At 40.5% G+C, this 19,396-nt stretch overlaps 1 protein-coding gene across 2 annotated transcripts in view; it reads right to left on the bottom strand.

The window, feature by feature from the left end:
• ATP8B1 (ATPase phospholipid transporting 8B1) overlaps nucleotides 1-18,602 on the bottom strand; it is a 95,447-nt gene extending 76,845 nt beyond the window's left edge. Inside the window, exon 1 of one of the 2 annotated variants that reach the window (XM_026715318.2) lies at nucleotides 18,235-18,602. The gene's annotated coding sequence lies outside the window, so the exon portion shown is untranslated. Of the gene's footprint in view, nucleotides 1-17,977; nucleotides 18,131-18,234 lie in introns of those variants that run through there. The other variant, XM_087927444.1, reaches the window with a different exon arrangement.
• Nucleotides 18,603-19,396: the final 794 nt, after the last annotated feature.

Raw genomic sequence — 19,396 nt, 5'->3', positions numbered from 1 at the left:
TATTATGAAGCATTTAAAATTAGAAAGAAACTAAACAGATATATAGCTTTGACTTCAATCCAATAGATGTAAAATGAAAAGCAGAGGTGGTATTCAGCAGGTTCTGACCAGTTCTGGAGAACCGGTAGCGGAAATTTTGAGTAGTTCGGAACTACCACCTCTGAGTGGCCCTGTCCCCATCCATTCTCTACCTCCCAAGTCCCAGCTGATCGGCTGGGTCTTCTTTTGTTGCCCTGCACAGGAGAACAGAGCTGGAAAGCAGGTTAGTGAGGTGGGGAGGGAATGGAGATTTTACAGTATCCTTCCCCTGCCACGCCCACCAAGCCACACCTACAGAACCGGTAGTAAAAAAAATTGAACCCCATCACTGAAAAAGGGAAGCGAAAGAAAAGTAGATATAGACTATTGAAAATAGTACATCTTCATATGATAAATTTAAGTTTTTCGTTGCAAATTTGAAAAGGATACAGATAATCCTGAACTTACAACAGGTCATTTAGTGAATGTTTAAAGTTTCAATAGCACTGAAAAAAGCAATTTATGATGTTTACACTTATGACCGTTACAGAATACCCATAGTCATGTGATCAAAATTCTGATGCTTGGCAACTGGCTCGTATTTATGACTGTTGCAGGGTCCCAGGGTTATGTGATCCCCTTTTATGACCTTCTGCCTACTTGTCAGAAGTCAATGGGGAAGCCAGATTCATTTAAACCGTGTTACTAACAACAACTGCAGTGATTCACTTGGCACATATGTGCCAAGAAATTTCATAAAAAGGGACAAAATTCACTTAATGAATATCTAGCTTTGTAACAGAAATTTTGGGCTCAATTGTATTCGTAAGTCAAGGACTATCGGTACACGTGTATGTGTGCATCTGTGTAGTTTCTTAATATACTGAGCTAGTTTTTCTTTTAAGAAAAAGGGAAAACAGAAGGGAAAATATATTTTAAAATTATATTTGATGAAATCACATTTGGTTCATCTCATTCTGTGCTTTGTTAATGGCCTAAGGTTGGGGTGAGGGCTGTTCAAAACTGGCCACAGGAGAAATGGGCAAGCACACGCGTGTGAAGCTCCACTCACACAAGCGGTATTCACATGGGCAGTCACACGAAGTTCCACTCGCACAAATGGCGGATGCTTGTTGTTGTGCAGAAAACTCTGTTTGTGTGAGTAGAGGGCACACGTGTACACATTTGCCTGCCACTCACACATCGCCCAGCCTCCAGCTGGGCTGCCAAGCTGGAAAGCTTGGTGACCATGGGCCTAAGGTAAATACAAAATTAGAATCACTCGGGAGGCAGAGAATAGATGGGGGCGGGGCCAGTCAGAGATGGTATTTGCTGGTTCTCTGAACTACTCAAAATTTCTGCTATCGAAATTTTCCAGAACTGGTCAGAACCTGCTGAATACCACCTCTGGTTCAGATGACATGCTGGACCATGGCTATGCTAAGTATGCATAGGCAAGCCATGTGTGTAAATCCACACACATATACATACTGTAAAAAAAACTTTCCCAAATCTTGTTTAGCTCTTCTAAGTGTTTCATCTTAACTACTATCTGAGCCTTATCCAAATATTGACAAGATGGCCTCCTGCACGAGTGGGGGGGGTGTTGCTTTTTGCCCTCCACAGGCTTTGCTCAAACCTCTGAGAGGGCAAAAACGGCCTCCCCGGGCTCCGGAAACCAGAAGCCAGAAACGGGCACATTTCCGACCTTCCTGAACATCCGGGTGGCCTCTTTTTCACCCGCCCTGCACTTACCTGCATCCAAAACGGGCCACATGGGGACTCCTGGGAGGGGTGGGGTAGGCAGGCCCAGCCAGGAGTGGGATTTTGGGGTTCTCCAAACTTCACAGAAACTTAGCTAGGGGCTCTCCCAAACACCTGCAAACCCCCAGCATCCCATCCCTCGGTTTAGTATGTCACACATGCTATAGTGTTTGTTTTTCACTCAGCATGTTATACAAATCACTGCAGTTTGCACATCATTATTGATGTGTTACCATGGTACATAAACCTATGTATTATGGCTTGATTAAACAATGTATTAATAATAGATGTAAGTACAGATATTTATGGATTCTTTATTTTATCTCTTCATAGTCTATTATTTTTGTAAACATTAGTGTTCAATGTGGTATTTCTTGGCAATGTCTCTTACTAACTTTACCATTGTGTTAGAAAACTTTCTTTTTGAAATAAATAAAATGTGTGAATAAAGATTCACTTGTGATAGTTCCAAGCTTCTGAGCTTCAAGGCAAATATAAATGAACTCCTGGCCAACGTCTATTCATAATAATTCAAACATATTCTCATAAATATCAGATCCAAACTAAACTCACATCACATTGTGTAAAAAAAAAAAGAATTGTAAAAGAACTGAATACTATTAGGGAACTGAAAGCCAATAAATCATACAAAGAAAGATAACCCAGCAACATTTCTTGGATGGTACAAACTTGACTGAGCTGATAACAATATATCAATATAGCTTATCTCATTTTAATATGAAATCAAAGATAGTCTAAAAATGCGATGATGTTGATAGATAAAGGATAATGAAAACAGGTGTGTAAGCATGCACAAGTAACATTTAAAAGCTTTTCAGTCTAAATGTAGTGAGACACTTAACAGTTTAAATTTCGTATGTCTTTACAAAAGCTATCTATTTTGGAGAACATTTGTGCCTGACTGAAGAGAGCATCATTGTAAAGATGATTTGTTGCGTTATATAATATAGCAAGAATCTACTCTGTGCACAAAAGTAAAATAAACAAAAAAGACCTTTAACAGCTTTGCTAAGACTATTACTCAAGAGTAGTACATACAATATGCAAGAAAAAATTTCAGTTAAAGAATGTGGCTGGATGTGATGGGAAAATCATGTGCTAAGTTCATCATCACATCAGAATGATTTATTTGACTTTGGCTTTGTCAATCAGATGCTTCAATTCAGCAAACTGCAGTTGGGCAAACTTGGGCTAATCTACAAGATTTGGCAATACATTACCAAAGCACCACAATGTATCTACATTATATTCCCAGTACGCCCAAATAAATCAAAATAATAAATCTTGAGAGATCTCATGTCTGAATTTTCAGTCTTTATACATTGGTTCTTTTGATGCCACATTCTCTCTCCTAATTTTTAGCATCCAAAAATATGAGATTATACCGCATAATGCAGAAGTCTGCTTAATACAATAAATGTGAATTAAGAAACATTAACTGGTTGATAGCATAATGCTTACCAATGACACTGAAACGAAGTTTTACAAGCAAAATGTAATTAATGCATCTCAACTTTCATAGATTTTAGAGGGTTTGAGTTTTCTTAAAGATAGCCTCTACACAAGTCTGAACTACAGAACAAAGCATTATTGTGAATACATTATTCCCTTTCACCTGTGCTTTATCAGAATTGTTTTTCTACTTTTTAAAACCCACAATAAAAGGATTTAACTTAGAAGTCATTCCAAAAGATAAACTGAGAGTGGCTGCAGGAGATTTTTAAGTTAAATACACAGGCAGCCCTAGTAATATAACTTTCAAACTCACGTCTATTACGGCCTCACAAACAACGCAGGCGGCACAGAAATCCCAGATTAAACAAGGTAGGGAAAATATGCAAAGAGTAGCTTCTGGAATTCTTTCCAATCCCTTAATAGCAGGTCCACTTTGGATCACATGATCATGAGAAGCGGGGAGGGGGAATCTAGAATGGAAGAACTGACAACATTTTTGCTATCTGCCTCTCCATCAGAATTGGAGGGGAAAAAAATCTGGATTTTAATTCTTTGAGGCCCCTAATCAAATCCAGCCCATTTTAAACTCAATCTTTCCTTTCTTGGCTTCTCCCATCACACCAGGTTTTCCTTAGTGTCAGTCTGCTTATGGACAAGCTGATTTAAGTATCCACACACAATACAAGCTTTGGACCAAAATAAAAATTCCCTTTTTGTGACTTTGTAATCTCTTAATTTGGGATAGAGTCAGGATGACTGGATGCCCTTTGGAGTTACCTAGGATTGAACTCTCAACTTTCCGAGTGGGAGGCAAGCATTTTCACCACTAGGCCATTGGTACAAAAACTATTGATAAGATTGGTAGAAGGCAGTCCAGGTGACAATCGTGAACCAAACAATTTAAGAAATGAAAATTAGCAGCAAGTAGAAAGGAAATGTGCGGAACAAGCCACCAAATCTTCTAAAAGTTACTGGATTTCTATAAAGTTGTTGTAGGAGAACCATGTTTGTTTTTAAGTAGCCAAAATTCAAAGGAGTATAATAGTACTTGTTTAGGACTGATATATTTTATAAAAAGGCAAGAGCTTTCATGAGCCACAGCACACATGTCACTAAATGCATCTAAATGACCTCATAAAAGCCAATGTCATTTAATATAATTTGATAGTTGGAAACAGAGCTGCTAGATTTCATTTAAATTTTTGGATCTCTATGTTCAATTCTAGTTATCAATGCCAGAACCCAAAGAACAAGAAGCATCATAATCTCTACAATATGCAGAGTAATAAAGTATATTTAAAAATGCTGAGATGAGATTGTCAAGAATCCTATTTAAATGTCATCCATGATTTTCTATTTACAAGGATGATAATACTGGTCTGCTTGAGTGAATGTGGTAAGGTTTTTTGTCAGTGCATATCAAGTTTTTTGGAATCTTGAAAACATATCAACTCCAAAGTAGTACATTTTAGAACAGAGATGACAAATCTTTGTGCAGAGAATTGGAAAGACTACTAACATTAGATCAGAGATTATAATTTTTTGCCATTCATTAAAACTGCCACAAGGTTCTCATTCTTTATTTCAAAGATAAACACAGCTAAATTCTGGAGAAAAATCACACACATAAATTAATGTAACCAACTTTACAAGGATACCCCATAGCCATATGAATAACTGAAGATAAATATAACTCCTACATTTGCAGAAGACGCTGAAGTATAAAGCCTTGGAAGCAATCCCTTTGAAATTGAAAGTCTCACAATCACAACTTCAGAAGTCTCCTTGATCCAGTAAAAATGATCAAACAAGTTTTGATTCCCTATCAGATTTATTAGATAAGTTCTACTTGGCTGAAATTTTGTATATGGACCTAATGATAAAGGTGGCCAATTGTACACATTCCCTCTACCAGATCTGCTTCCCATTGTTAGCCTTGCTTTTAAGACATCAGAGTAAAACAAATAATGAATCAGTCGTTCCTCACTTACCTTGCTTCTATATTTTTTGTGTCATATGTTTCGGCACATGAGAAGTGTCATTTTCCCACAGTGACTGGTGTTACGGGTCCATGAACGTGGCCTTGTTCATTGTTTAGGATTTGCATAAACTATGACTAATTAGTAATTACTGCTCTCATGTGGAAAATTTTCTACTACAAATCCAGGGAATTTTTTTTTCTTTTTTACAGTGTATCCTGAATGAAGCTTAACTAATCTGTCTCCTTTCCTCTCATCTAACTACCATAATTTTACCTTTCACTATCAGGACATCTAAAATTTCCTACAAGGTTCTAATGAGGGCTATCGGGTTAATTTGCTCTAAATATAGTCCACTGTAGCCCAGGGGTGGGATTCAATTTTTTAAACAACCGGTTCTGTGGGGATGGCTTAGTTGGTGGGCGTGGCTTGATCATGTGACTGGGTGGGCATGGCCAACTCGACGTCGCTCACATCAAGGGGCACTTCTCCTCGCCTGGTCTCTCATGACAGTGGGGATGCTGCAACATTCGTAAGTGTGAAAAGTGGTTATGTCACTTTTTTTCAGTGCCATTGTAACTTTGAATGGTCACCAGTTTTAGACTTTGGTCACCAGTTTTAGATCAAAACTCAGGAAGGGTATGTAAACTCACGTTTGAATGTCAATCTTTCTAGCTAGCCAAGAAGCCTTACCGAATGTCACTCATCTTGGTTCCTTGTCATTAAAAGCTTCTTTCTAGCAGCTCTGATTCATTATTCAATTATTTCTTCAAAGTGCTAACTCCAACAGGGGAGTATTTCCTCCCAACAGCAGTGTAAAAAGCTTAAAACAACCCTTCCCCTTTAAGAAAGTACCAGCAAAGAAAAAAAAAAACTCCTTTGGAGACAGTAAGTCTAGGCATACTGCCAAGAATGCAAGAAGGGTAGAAAAAAAACAAAAGGAGGTTTCTTCCAACAACAGGTTCTCTGAACTGCTTAGAAAGTTAACAACCGGTTCTAGCAAACCGGTCTGAGAACCTGTAGAATCCCAACCCTGCTGTAGCCATAGTTTTAACTAAGAGCTCACATATATTAAACTATGATGATGTGTGAACTACTCTGCAACGTGCCATATCACAGTGGGGCAGCAGTGGGATCCTACCTGTTCTACTACTGGTTTGGTGATCACATGTGCGTGCGCATTTAATGCACATGCGCAGCTTTCCATACACCAGCTGAGGCCTGCAGCACCAATCAGCTGAAAAGCGCAGGGGCAGGTGGGAGGGCTGATCCTGCCTTTTCTCTTCTTTCTCCTCTCAGCTGATCCTCTAAGGCTTTTTTTCCTCCTCTCAGCTGATTGTTGGAGGCTTTTTTTACTACCAGTTCAACCAAACCGGTAGCCATTTTTGCTACCGGTTCAGCTGAACTGGGCCAAACTGGTAGCATACTACCGCCGCAGTGGGCTGATCTCCAAAATACTAACCAGAGTTGGGGCTTGGTTCTAGAGATCTCTATGCAATCCCAATACTAGGAAAGAAAAGAAAAAGAGCACCAATTCTTTCAGGTTTAGAAGTTTCATGAAACTGTGGTTGGTTTATATTTCAAGCAAGGACTTTATCATGATTGTGTTGGATAAAAAAACGGAGGCATTTGGTTATATCACCTTTAAAAGCCCTACACGATATAGAACAATGTTATCTGAGGAACCATTTCTCCTCAATGTTATCAACCTGGCCCACTCAGCCCAGCAGAAGAGGCATGCTACGACCCCATAGGGTCATGATGGCTCAGTGGTTAAAGACGTTGAGTTAGTCAGCTGGAACGCTGACAGGCCAGGTTAGAGAACTGAGCACTGCATGATTGGGTGAGCTCCCATTCCTTGCTCCAGCTTCTGCCCACAGTTTGAAAGCATGCAAATGCAAGGAGATAAATAGGTACCACTTGGATGGGAAGATTTTGTGTGCCCCGGGATATAGTCATGCTGGCCACATGGCCACAAGAAGGGTCTTCTGACAACACTGGTTCCCTCAGCTAAGAAACAGAGATAAGCATTGAGTCAGACAAACTGGACAGGGCAACCTTTACTGACCCCATTAGTTAAAAGAGTTTCAGCTGACAAAATTTAGAAGGAGAATCTTTTCTGCTTTGGCCTCCCATACAATGGAATATATTTCTGTTTGAGGCAAATACAGCATATTTCTGCTTTGGCCTCCACACTATAGTATATATTTCTGCCCCACTCTTTTGGCCTCTGGCCAGTCTGGGATCCAATGCTGGTGGATCATCAACGTTGGTGGATTAACTAAGAAGATACTATTGCTGTAGCATACTGACTTTGCTGTTTTTGCTTCTTGACTTTGTATTTTTAATATCTATTACTTTAATATCTATTATATTATTTTAATTGTAAGCTGCCCAGAGTTACTTGACAAAGTGAGAGGAGTCGCATATAAATTTAATAAATAAATAAATAAATGTGAATGCAAGTCTCACTGTGATTTATTCCCACTTTTCTAAATTGCAGTTTGGACATCTTACTAAATGTGATCTTAAATATATTAAAGCCCCTGAATATTAGACTCCAAGTTTACCACACTAAAGCCAAATGGTTTGCTTGTTTGTTTGTGCCTCAGAATGTTAATGATGGTGATATTTTTTTCAATAGACTTTAATGAGTAAACCATTATCTTAGCTTGTTAAACCAACTACCTCAATTTACATGTAATGGAAAGTTAGTTTATTTGTTTTTGGCTTAGTGTGATTCATCAATCCATTCAATTAGCACAAGGTTTGAATTAGTCGCTGAGGTTGAAAAAAAATGAAAAATATGACTAAACCATTAGTTTCATTCTGTTCTTAAATCTTCAGAGACATCTTAATTATTTCTAGACCGCAATCACAGGCAATATAAGAAGAAATGGTAAAAGTTGACTTCTGCGAAAGCCACTCGCAGTGGGGCAAATCTTGCAGTCACTTTTAATTTCATACAGGAGAACAGCAAAATATAGTGGAAAAAAAATAGAGTTTTAAAAACTGTTTTTAACAGTAAACAGTTTTTTAAAACAAGAAATTGTTGCCCTTAGATACTCTTAATTAAAACAATACTCTTCAGAATTCATTTAAAGTCCTGGTCTTATGGCAAGAATCCATACTGTAGCAAAATAAGCTGTTTTCCTGGGTTGCGATTCCTACTAACCTACCTCATTAAAGAGTTTTGCAAATGCAAGTAGTCCTTGACATACAACTACAACTGGGATTAGAAAATGTGTTGTTAATCAGTGCAGTCACTAAATGAGGCATTATGTGACCGCTCCCAATATTATGACATTTTTTCCATGGTTATTAATACAGAATGTTTTGACCCAGGGCGTGGCACAAATGCAACACAGTCAGATAATCAGTAGGAGTCCCCTTATTAGCTCCAACTTTGCCCCCAATTTCCTAGTTACTTTCTGGCTGGAGAAAAACTCTCCCAGGAACAGCCTTTGGCTGCAGAGAATTAAGTGGTCAACAAAAACTGTAACTATAAGTCCAATCAAGGCAAAATGAGGTAATTAGTTCAGCAGGGCAAGAGAATGAATTCCAGATGTGAATGCATGGCAATAACTCAACATGGTTGGGAAGACTCCAGGAATACAGATAAAAGTCAACACAAGATAAACTCACATTTATCTTGTGTTAAACGCCGCCCTCAGCATGCACTCAGCATGCACCTCTTTTAAACTCTTTCCAGCTGTGGCTAATGAAGGGAATCAGGGCCCTTTCCTCCACCATAAGCCATGCAACCCACATTTTCTCTTCTCTGTTCCTCCCTGCGTGCCCTAGGATAAAGAGGGGGTTGGCCTGGCTCTTCCTCTGGACTCCCTCTCCCTTGTTCTACCTCTTCCCTGCTCTGCCCAGCCGGAGTTTGCCCTTCCCCAGTTTCCTCCACAACCAACGGAGCCACACTCCCACTCCCTGTCGGCTGTCTTCCTCCTTGGATCCAGACTCCGACAGGGCATGACACAGAGTGTCATGAGATCTTTGATTTAGATTTTTTATTTTTATTTTGCTTGTTGGAAGCCAGCTGGGAAGATCACAAATAGTAATGTAATCATGACCCCAGGATGCTGAAACCATAGCTAACACATGCCAATTGCCAAGCATTTGAATCAAGATCATATGACTCTGCAATGGTCATAAGTGTGAGGATTGGTCTTAAGTCACCTTTTTCAGCGCTGTTATAACTTTCGCTAAATGAATGGTTGTAAGTTGAGGATTACTTGTGTTTATTTCTTTCCATGCAGAAATGGTTCAGTTGAGTTCAATGCCCTAAATGATGTCATTTACCCTATCCATATCTTCTAAATTGGAACTTTCAAGGAACTATTTGTTCCATCAAGATCCTTTTACACTGTGTAAAAGAAAACTTATGCAATTGGCATTACTTCCTGGTCTACTAAGGCTGTACATGCACACAAATATACTGTACATACAGATAAATACATGCTTACCACATAAATATACAGTATATAAAATCCATCAAAGACTAGATACCTATTTTTCAGGTTATATACAAGTTGATTAGATCAAACACAAACTGGTGATTTATCTTTTTCCGAGTTACAGTTTTAATTCAATATATTTATATTATTTTATAAGCTGAAATTGGTCTACTCAAAGACCATCACTTGATTTATTTCAGACCTAGTAAACAGATTATTTCTCCTACATTTTGATTGTCCTTTTGTTTGCAACAGTTTATTTTGCACAAACAAAATTCCCTCTCTGATGGAAAATCTACTTTATTATCTTGAGTCACATAAACAGATCTGACTTCCACTGTCGGCAAAACCTCCCAGATTTCTGCACAAACACAATTCTACATTCAAGGTTGGACACAATTCTTGTATATTGTAGTTTTCTTAGGCGATCCGATTTCCAATCTAATCCTTTGCATGTTTATTACAAGTCCTGTGTAATTCAAAATACTTAAAGGTGTACAAATTTGTTATTTCACTTTCACTGATTGAATATACATAAAGTGCTTAAATGTGGAGAAAATGTTGATGTCATACTTCCACTACTATAGTTTCTTCTATTTTGTTCCTGTTGCAACAAAAGAAATAATTGTGCGATAAATTGATGTTCTTTAAGCCAGGACAATGGGCTAAGGGACAAACTCATACCAATGTCCTTTAGTTACACAGGCAAAACTTACTACTGTTCTGAGACCATAAGCACAAGGAAATTAATGTAGAATAGTCTGGAAACACAATACAGACTATACAGAGCCAGTAAATTGTTCATACTGTTTGATGTTCTTATGACCACTGTAAATCTTCTAGCAGAAATATTATTCAAAGACAGAGAACCTGATTAATTTTGAAAAACACTAAGCAGGGTCAGAGCTAGTATATTGGGATAGGAGAGTACTAGGAAATCTCAAGATAAGGGGAAAACAACTTTTAAAGATAATGACAAACCATTTCTATATCGCTGCCAAGAAATCAGCCTGGCTCTTAAGCATCCCATGATTTTAGAAAATGTTCCTCAATTCAATTCAACTGTAACATGCTAAAAATTGACATGATGTGGTTAAACTTCGATCTAATTTGTTATCCAATGTAGTCTTTAATTAAAGTCAATTAGCCTGGATGCTTTAAAAAAAAAACACTGCTACAAGCTATACTTACTTATGGAAACAAAACACGAACTGTGCCAGTCCCTACATGTTTACTATGTAATTTTTCCTAAAGAAAAAAAAAATTAAATTTTCTTTGTTTTAACACCAAGGTGCCAACAGCAACACTGTCAGGGACAGGGGTGAAAGTCACAATTTCACCAACCCAGATAACGTCTAATTGTTGTTTAATGGAAAATAACCCCCTTTTACTTCTAAAAAACTTATATTTACTTGCCATGTATAACATGGAAAAATCTGAATCTCTGGGTAAATAGTGTACATATTTGAAGAAGGTCATACTGAATTCTGGACTAAACAGTGGTATCTCCAGACTAACCAACCTCACTTTTCGAGTCTAGTTGGAACTTGCTGAAATTCCTGCTCTGGTGAATCACCAACAGATATGTCTTGAGCTAAGTAAGCAACATACATCAGGAAAAGATTTCTAAACCAATCTTCCTGAACAGCTATTTTAGTCCTGTAATAAAAAGCTTAAGTTCCCATCATTCATCCATGAAAAAAAAAATCAGTTTACTGAATAGGATATCTTTGGCTGTGTTCCTACAACACAAAGCCACACAAGTAGCTAAATATATGCAAACGGAACAAACCATATTATATCTTAGAATGAAGGCAATCATTCTGTTTAATTGTGCTTATTCAAAAATAATTGTACAGCATGGGTGAATGCAAAGGAAGAATACACACCTCCACACTCAAGAACAGCCCTGGAGCAAAAATTTAGAGTGTCAAGAGCTCCTCTGAGGTTTCAGCAACTCCACTCATCCTTCCTTACCTTGCAAAATTTAGTCAGCCAGCAAAGGATCTAGAGCAGGGGTGTCACTCGATTTCATCAGGGTTGTTTGACCTCGGGGTGAGCGGCGTGGCCAGGGTGGGCATGGCCAGCTCGACATCACTTATGTTGGGGATGCCTGTGGTGGCGCAAGAGCTGTGCCAGGGAAAATGGGCTCCCGAGCTCAGTTTTCGGCTGTGACAGCCTCCTGCAACCCTCTGCCAGATAAAACGGAGCTCGGGAGGGCTGGGCATGGGCTGGTCCTTTGCTGTTTCCAGAGCAGTCCTGCAAGCCAGATCTAAGCACCCTGTGGACTAAGCACCCTGTGAACTGGCTCCCAAGCCTTGAGTTTGACACCCCTGATGTAGAGGCTAAATCATATGATGAATGGTTGAAAAGCTAGGTATGTCTAGCCTATCAAAGAGAAGGATTAGGGGAACATGATAACTGTCTTCCAATGCTTGAGTGGCTATCACGAAGGATTGACTTATTCTCCACAGTACCTGAGAATGAAGTAATGGGGGAAGCTGATTAAAGAGAAATCTAACCTAGAAGTAAGGAGAAATTTTCTGATGTGAGAACAATTAATCAATGGAATAGCTTGTCTCTCAAGAGTTATGGGTCACAATGGAGGTTTTCAAAAATAGACTGGACATCCATTTGATTGGGAATGTATAAGGCTCATGCCTTGAGCAGGTTTTTCAACTATAAGATCCCTGGGGTCCTTTCCAATCTTATGATTCTATGTTTTTGTTTTCCCCATGAAATTGCCTTTGTGTGAGTGAAAAGTCACTCAAGCCTACTAATTGTGCAAATGTACATGACTTCTATTTTTCTGGTAAATAGGGGTAAAAAACTGAATTTGAATAACATATAATCTAGCTCTATACCCGTGCTTCGCTGTGAAAATATATGATTGGGCTTAGTTTTGGGGGAGGAAAATAAGGGGAAAAAATTGTGCCTCTGCCTATCAGCATCCATTGGTATTCATCTGTCTAGCATCCTGTCAGTGTGTGAGAGTTGAGAACTGTTTGGAAACTGAAACAGTATTTGCTGTGTGAGCAAGGAGACAGCAAGGAGGCTGGGCGTGGCTTAGCTCAACTGTTCTGTACTAAAGCTGGTTGCTGCTGTGAAACTGAAACTGAAACTCCTCTCCTCTGCTTGTGTTTTGCATTTGAAACAGATTTCTTTTCAGGTGGGGAGGGGGAGAGAACTCCTTAACATCAGTTAATAATAATATACGAAATACTAATACTCTTATGGTCATTTCAAAAAATCCTTTCTTAGTGAGCACCTAGAAGCCAAGAGGAACATACGTGCCAAATTTCAAGTTTATAGGCTTTACAGTTCTGGAGATTTTGTGATGATGCATGAGTGGTATTTCGCTTTTATATAAAGAGAGAGATTATAACTATGGTCTTGAATGTAGAGTTTATCTTTTAGAACGCAGCAATAAGGTAAAAATGACTTTCAAAGATATGTTACCCGTACTTAGAAAGTTTCTAATGCTGTTCCTTCATGACTTCTATTCACAACATTTTTAAAAATACACTGAACATAATCAAAACATAAAAAGCTAAGTTAATAAAACCAGCAATAACAAAAACCCCAGTCTGTGCATGAATTCATTAAATGAAGGATGAGGGGTAGAAGATGAGAGAATACTTTTTACTGAGTCCTGGGAAAAGAGCTTTGTGCATCCTTGAAATGTTTACGTGTCCTATATTATTAATATTGTGTTTGCCCTTGCTTGAATGCTTCAATTGTCAAAAAACAGTTATCGTCTGAAACAAAAGCACCATTTTATCATAAAAAATTTCCCCAACAGTTATAATTTTAATTTCTCCCATTTTAACATATCCTCCTGAAACAAAAGCACCATTTTATCATAAAAAATTTCCCCAACAGTTATAATTTTAATTTCTCCCATTTTAACATATGCTCCTTAATTTTATTCCATGTCTTAACTTTAAAGTCGCTTCAAAACGAGATGGGCGATAGATAGAAGATAGATAAATATCTTGAAAAAATATACAATTCAAATTTTTCATACTAATAACCAACAATTTCTTTCTGGAATTGTATGTGAGGATACAATTCAAGCGTAAGTTCAAAAGCCAACTGTTTATATATTTTTTCATCTTTTCTTTTCTTATCTTTTTTTCCCCTTGGTGTCTTTTCCTTTTTTTCTCTTCCACATTTGCTATATTTTTTCTTTCAACGTATTTCACATTATACATGCAAACTCTTTTAATACAAAAGCAAAAGATTTGCTTGTCCAATATGCTAACCCACTCTTTGCTAAATCTCACCATTATATTCATCTGACTGGATCCCCACAGCCCACTGAGCCATCAATTAACCACGCCAAGTAGTTTCAAATAGTATAATGAATGGACCTCAAACCAAGCCACCCTACTGTGTCATATGGATTCAACATAAGTGGGGAAAACTCAAAAGCAAATGGGCAAAAATGTACCTGTGCTCTTAATTAACTGAATTAAATCTCCTTGGGGTATCCCCAAAATCACTTGCACATCTGCACAACTTTAACATCGATTCCCAATGGAAAGCTCACTGAACGCCCACACATAGGAAGACATATAAATGACCCACAAAAGAGTGTCAGCTTTGAACTATCATGTCAGCAACAGACAATCTTGAATACGATTCTCACCTCACATAGCGTCTGCTGGAATTCCGTATGAGTGGGGCATAGTATCCTCCCCTCAGTGCGACTGAGAGGTCCCACATCAAACTGTAGATGACATTGTAACCGTCTGAAAGCATATACCGTCACCTGATTTTTTTAAAATATAAACAATGCTGCACTTCAATATCTTAAAAGGGTTAAATCATGGCAACTGGATCACAGTTTATTAAAACTGAGACATTTTGTTACTCATACAAGTAACATCTTCATTCCAAATGAAGATTTGGGTAGGCAGAGAGTCAGATGGTTGTTGGAAAGGACCAACTCTTGCGATATAGACCAGGGGTCTCCAACCATGGCAACTTTAAACTTGGAGGACTTCAACTCCCAGAATTCCCCAGACAGCTGTCTGGGGAATTCTGGGAGTTGAAGTCCGCCAGGCTTAAAGTTATCAAGGTTGGAGACCCCTGATATAGACTGTAGGGGGTTTCTTCCCAAAATGAAAAGCAACATGTAAATTGCCCAATATGCTAACCCAGTGAGCTAACTCCTACTATTATATTCATCTAATAGCCCAGTGAGTCATAAACTAACTATACTAACTAGTTGCTATGCTTCAGTAGCTAGATAGGCTAGACCAGCAGTCGCCAACCGGTGGGCTTGGCCCACTGGTGGGCCATGATAAAATTTTAGTGGGCCGCAGAAAAATCTCACCCCCAGAGCACACCCCCCCCCCAAGCAATGAATCCAGGCTGGACAGAAACACAAGGCTGCGCCACCCACATGGCCTGCAGGAACCTTCCTCGCCCACTCACTCCTTACCTGTCAAACTTGCCTGCTAGAATTTCTATTTTTCCTTTTTCCGACCATCATCTTTTCTGCTCTGCCAGGAGATTTAGATTAGCTAGGAAGCAGGAAGTAGTTGGATTTCTTGCTTTCTAGCTAGTCTTCGGCTCTGCTTCCCTTAGGACTGAAGGTTTGCTTGCGAGCAAATTCAGCGGAGACTCACGGCAAGCAAATTTGAGCGACTCAGCTATCCGATGGCAGATAGATCACCAAATGATTCTGTGAGCAACTCAATCTGCCTGCTTTGCCTGATTTTTGGTTAAAATTGCTTTTTTAAAATAAAAAAAATCAATATTTACACACATGATGTGTTGTGAGTTAATTTTGTGAGTTTGCTTGCTAGCAAATTTTATGAGTTTGCTTGCAAGCAAATTTTATGTGTCAGACTGAGCTAGCCAATGGCAGATAGATAGATTTCTGAATGAATCTGTGATTTTGCAAGCAACTCAATCTGCCTGCCTGCTTTGCCTGATTTTGGGTAAAAGTTGCTCTTTTTTATAAAAAATTCAATATTTATATAAATATTTATAATATTTATATACAAGCCATGTCCAACCAAGCCACACCTACAAATTAGGCCACACCCACAGAACTCGTTAGTGGTCCCTGAGATCTAAAATTATGAGTTTGGTGGTCCCTGAGGTCCAAAAGGTTGGCAAACCTGGGCTAGACAATGGCATTTGAACATACATCTTTTTAATACTCCACAAGCAATTCCATCAACATTTTGCCTGTCAACGACTTCTTCAGCTTCAACCACAATAATACATGGACAATCAATACAAACTCAAGGTTAACCGCACCAAACTCAATTGCAGAAAATATGATTTCAGCAACAGAGTGGTCAATGCCTGGAACGCCCTACCTGATTCTGTGATTACAGCCTCAACCCCTCACAGCTTCAACCTGTCTACTGTGGACCTCACCCTATTCTTATGAGGTCCTTAAAGGGGGCGGGCCTAAGCACACCAGCGTGCCTACTGTCCCTGTCTTACTGTCCCCATTTATCTGTATTTACTTCCTTTGTTCATTTTTATGTTCATACCTATACTTGTTATCTTGTACATGTTTGATAAACAAATAAAATAAATAAAAAATAAACATGCCTACAAACCCTCAGAATCCTAAATCAACTGCACAGCCAATCAGAGACAGACTTTCAACCAATCCACGCAACTCCACCACCACCAGTTCAATGACCCTGACCTGATGTAATCTCCTTATCACAAGACCTATTGCAAGTTTCTCACTGATGACGCCTTATCACAAGACCTATTGCAAGTTTCTCACTGATAGCTCACCCATTACAAGACCCTCACTGGACACACCCACACCCAAAGCCCTTATAAATGGAAGGACAACCGATACCCCCTAATCTCTGTTGAAGATGGTACCTACCCTGGTCACGAAATGTTTGGAAACCAACCCACAAGCTCAGAGAATGAACCTTCACCCTCATCTTTTTAACACTTATTTGTTATGGTGTTTTACTAATCTAGGTTAAATGTTAGCATATATTATTAGTCTGTGCATGATATGCCATACACTGAATAAATAAATCCCCAGGATCTGGATTATTCCCAACCCCTTCAGCCTTTTTGCAAGTCCTTTAAAGAGTTAAGTTTTCCAACTCAACCTGGAGATCTAGATGGATGGAATAATTATCCTAACACCCAAGAAGATAGGCTCAAGATCCAGATTGATCTTGACAGACTAGAACACTGGGCCATATCTAACAAAATGAAATTCAATGTAGAGAAAAGTAAAGTCCTACACTTCGGCAAGAAAGACCCAAAGTACACATATAGACTGGGTGAAACCAGGCTCAATAGCAATAACTGTGAGAGGGAACTTGGAGTCTTAGTGGACAACCAGCTAAATATGAGCCAGCAGTGTTCAACAGCCGCCAAAAAAGCTAATGCAATCCTAAATTGTATTAACAGAGGGATACAATCAAGAGCAAGGGAGGTACTAATACCGCTATATAAAGCCCTAGTAAGGCCACACCTAGAGTACTGCATCCAGTTCTGTTCACCACATTACAAAAAAGATGTTGAGACTCTAGAAAAAGTACAGAGAAGAGCAACCAGGATGATTAGGGGACTGGCTAAAACATACAACGAACGGTTACGGGAACTGGGCCTGGCTAGTCTAGTAAAGAGAAGGACCAGGGGAGACATGATAGCAGTTTTCCAATATTTGAGGGGCTGCCACAGGGAGAAGGGGGTCAAACTATTTTCTAAAGCGCCTGTAGGCCAGACAAGGAATAATGGATGGAAATAGAACAAGGAGAGATTTAACCTGGAAATAAGGAGAAACTTTCTGACAGTGAGAACAATCAATCAATGGGACAGCTTGCCCTTGGAAGTTGTGGGAGCGCCATCAGTTGAGACTTTCAAGAAGAGATTGGACTCCCATTTGTTAGAAATGGTGTAGGGTCTCCTGCTTGGCGAGGGGGGGGCGTTGGACTAGATGACCCACAACATCCCTTCCAACTCTGATTATCTATTATCTGTTATCTGTCAGATAATTCACACCTGCACTCTTATCTGCACTTAGCACAAAGTTACTAGTTCAAGGCCAAACTTCAAGTTGTCTATCACATGTTCCATGGCCAGACAAGGGGCACAATTTTGCCTGCACAAATCCACCCCAACACATGCCCAAAACATGACAAAAACATTACAGGCATTAAAGATCTGAGGAGAAGGGAGTGGGAGGGGGGAGAGAGACCCTCAGCCACCAGCAACCCCCTCAAGTCAGCCCCTCACGCCCCTCTTGCTGTCCCCCGCACCCTCGCCAACCTGGTGCCCGCCAGATGCTACCCTAGTAACGTCCGTCGCACTGGTAGGCAGCGGGGAAGGTGGGACTTGTAGTCCAGTCTGGCGACAGGTTCGTCTGGAGAAACGGAGCGCGACCGCAAGGCAGCGGCGCGTTCAGCGGACTGTCAGGTGAGAACAAAGCCCCGGGAAAGCCTTCCGGGGCTCCCCTCCCCGCCCGATCCGCGGCATCCCTCCTTCCCCACCCCAACCCCACAACCCTTCGCCGTCCCTTCGCTTACCACCCCCGGCGCCTCCACGCGGAACCCCCCTCTGCGACCCGTCGCTCAGTTGGCTTTCATGCTCTTTATTTTTCAGGCGCGCCCGCGCGCTCTCCCTCGCTCTCTCGCTCTCTTTTTTCGCTCTCCGCGGCCACCAGCGGCTGCACGGCCGGCGGAGTTGACGAACAAGTTTTCCAACTTTCCTCTCCTCCTCGTTCTTTCGTGTCCTCGCGTAAGGAGGTTCGCCTGCTCCGCCAGAGGAGAACCCGGGAGGCGGGAGGAGGCGAAGCGAAGCGGAGGCAGGTCCAGTTTGGACACTCCGAGAGAAAGAGAAGGAAGGAAGGAAAACACACAGACACACACACACACACGCACACACCCCTCCCTCGACGTCCCTCCCTGGCACCTCTGACAAGAGGAAGCCCATCCCCTTGCCAGGAAGCGCCCACGTCACTCGCTCAGGTAGCGGGGTGCACCGCCCCTCGCCTCGCCTCGCCCCGAGAGAGTGGCTCCGGCTCAAGCTCCGAGGAGAGCGGCGCGCACGAGCGCGCCGGGGGGAGGGAGGGGCGCCAGGAACAGGTGCGAAAAAGCGCCGCAGGCAAGCGCCCCGCACCTGGCGAGCCGGTGGACTCTCAGGAGCGCGCTTGCGCGTTGGGGTATTGCGGAGGGAAACCTATTTTTTGGGAGGCCGCTGAGGAGAATCCCGGGCGTGTAATATTCTTTCTCCCGTCCTCTTTTTCACGCGCCTTTAGCGACTTAACGGGATCCTTAATGGGGAAGGAGAGAAAGGAAAGGACCAAAATGGTTGGCGAAATATAACGTCAGAAGAATATGAGCTATTACGGTGTTTTTCGCATCTTTTGTTCCTTTTTTTTCTGATTTGGGATCCGTTGGTTTCATAACCGCGTGAAAACTGATTATTCGTGATTTTATCTACTTTCTCCACTCTGCCCCCAAACTTTCTCAGCCAAAGACTGAACCCTGGGCTAATTTGAATGGCTGCTGTTGCCGTTATCTACACAAGCTTTGTGGTTCAAATACTGCCAAAGTGTGGGAGTTGTTTATTATGGCTTGAGGAATAAATCACAGCTACATCTGCTAAGCCATGATTTCAAACCACGATGAATTCGGAAGACCTGGTAAGCCATTGGGGCTTTAAAAACGTCAGGAGGTTGCTTCTCTT

This window comes from Pseudonaja textilis, chromosome 2 (genome assembly GCF_049901715.1).
Source record: "Pseudonaja textilis isolate UNSWEBS1 chromosome 2, rPseTex1.2, whole genome shotgun sequence".
Classification (NCBI taxonomy): Eukaryota; Metazoa; Chordata; class Lepidosauria; order Squamata; family Elapidae; genus Pseudonaja; species Pseudonaja textilis.
The sequence above is the reverse complement of the archived record's forward strand: the minus strand, read 5'-3'. Positions and strand labels throughout refer to the sequence as shown.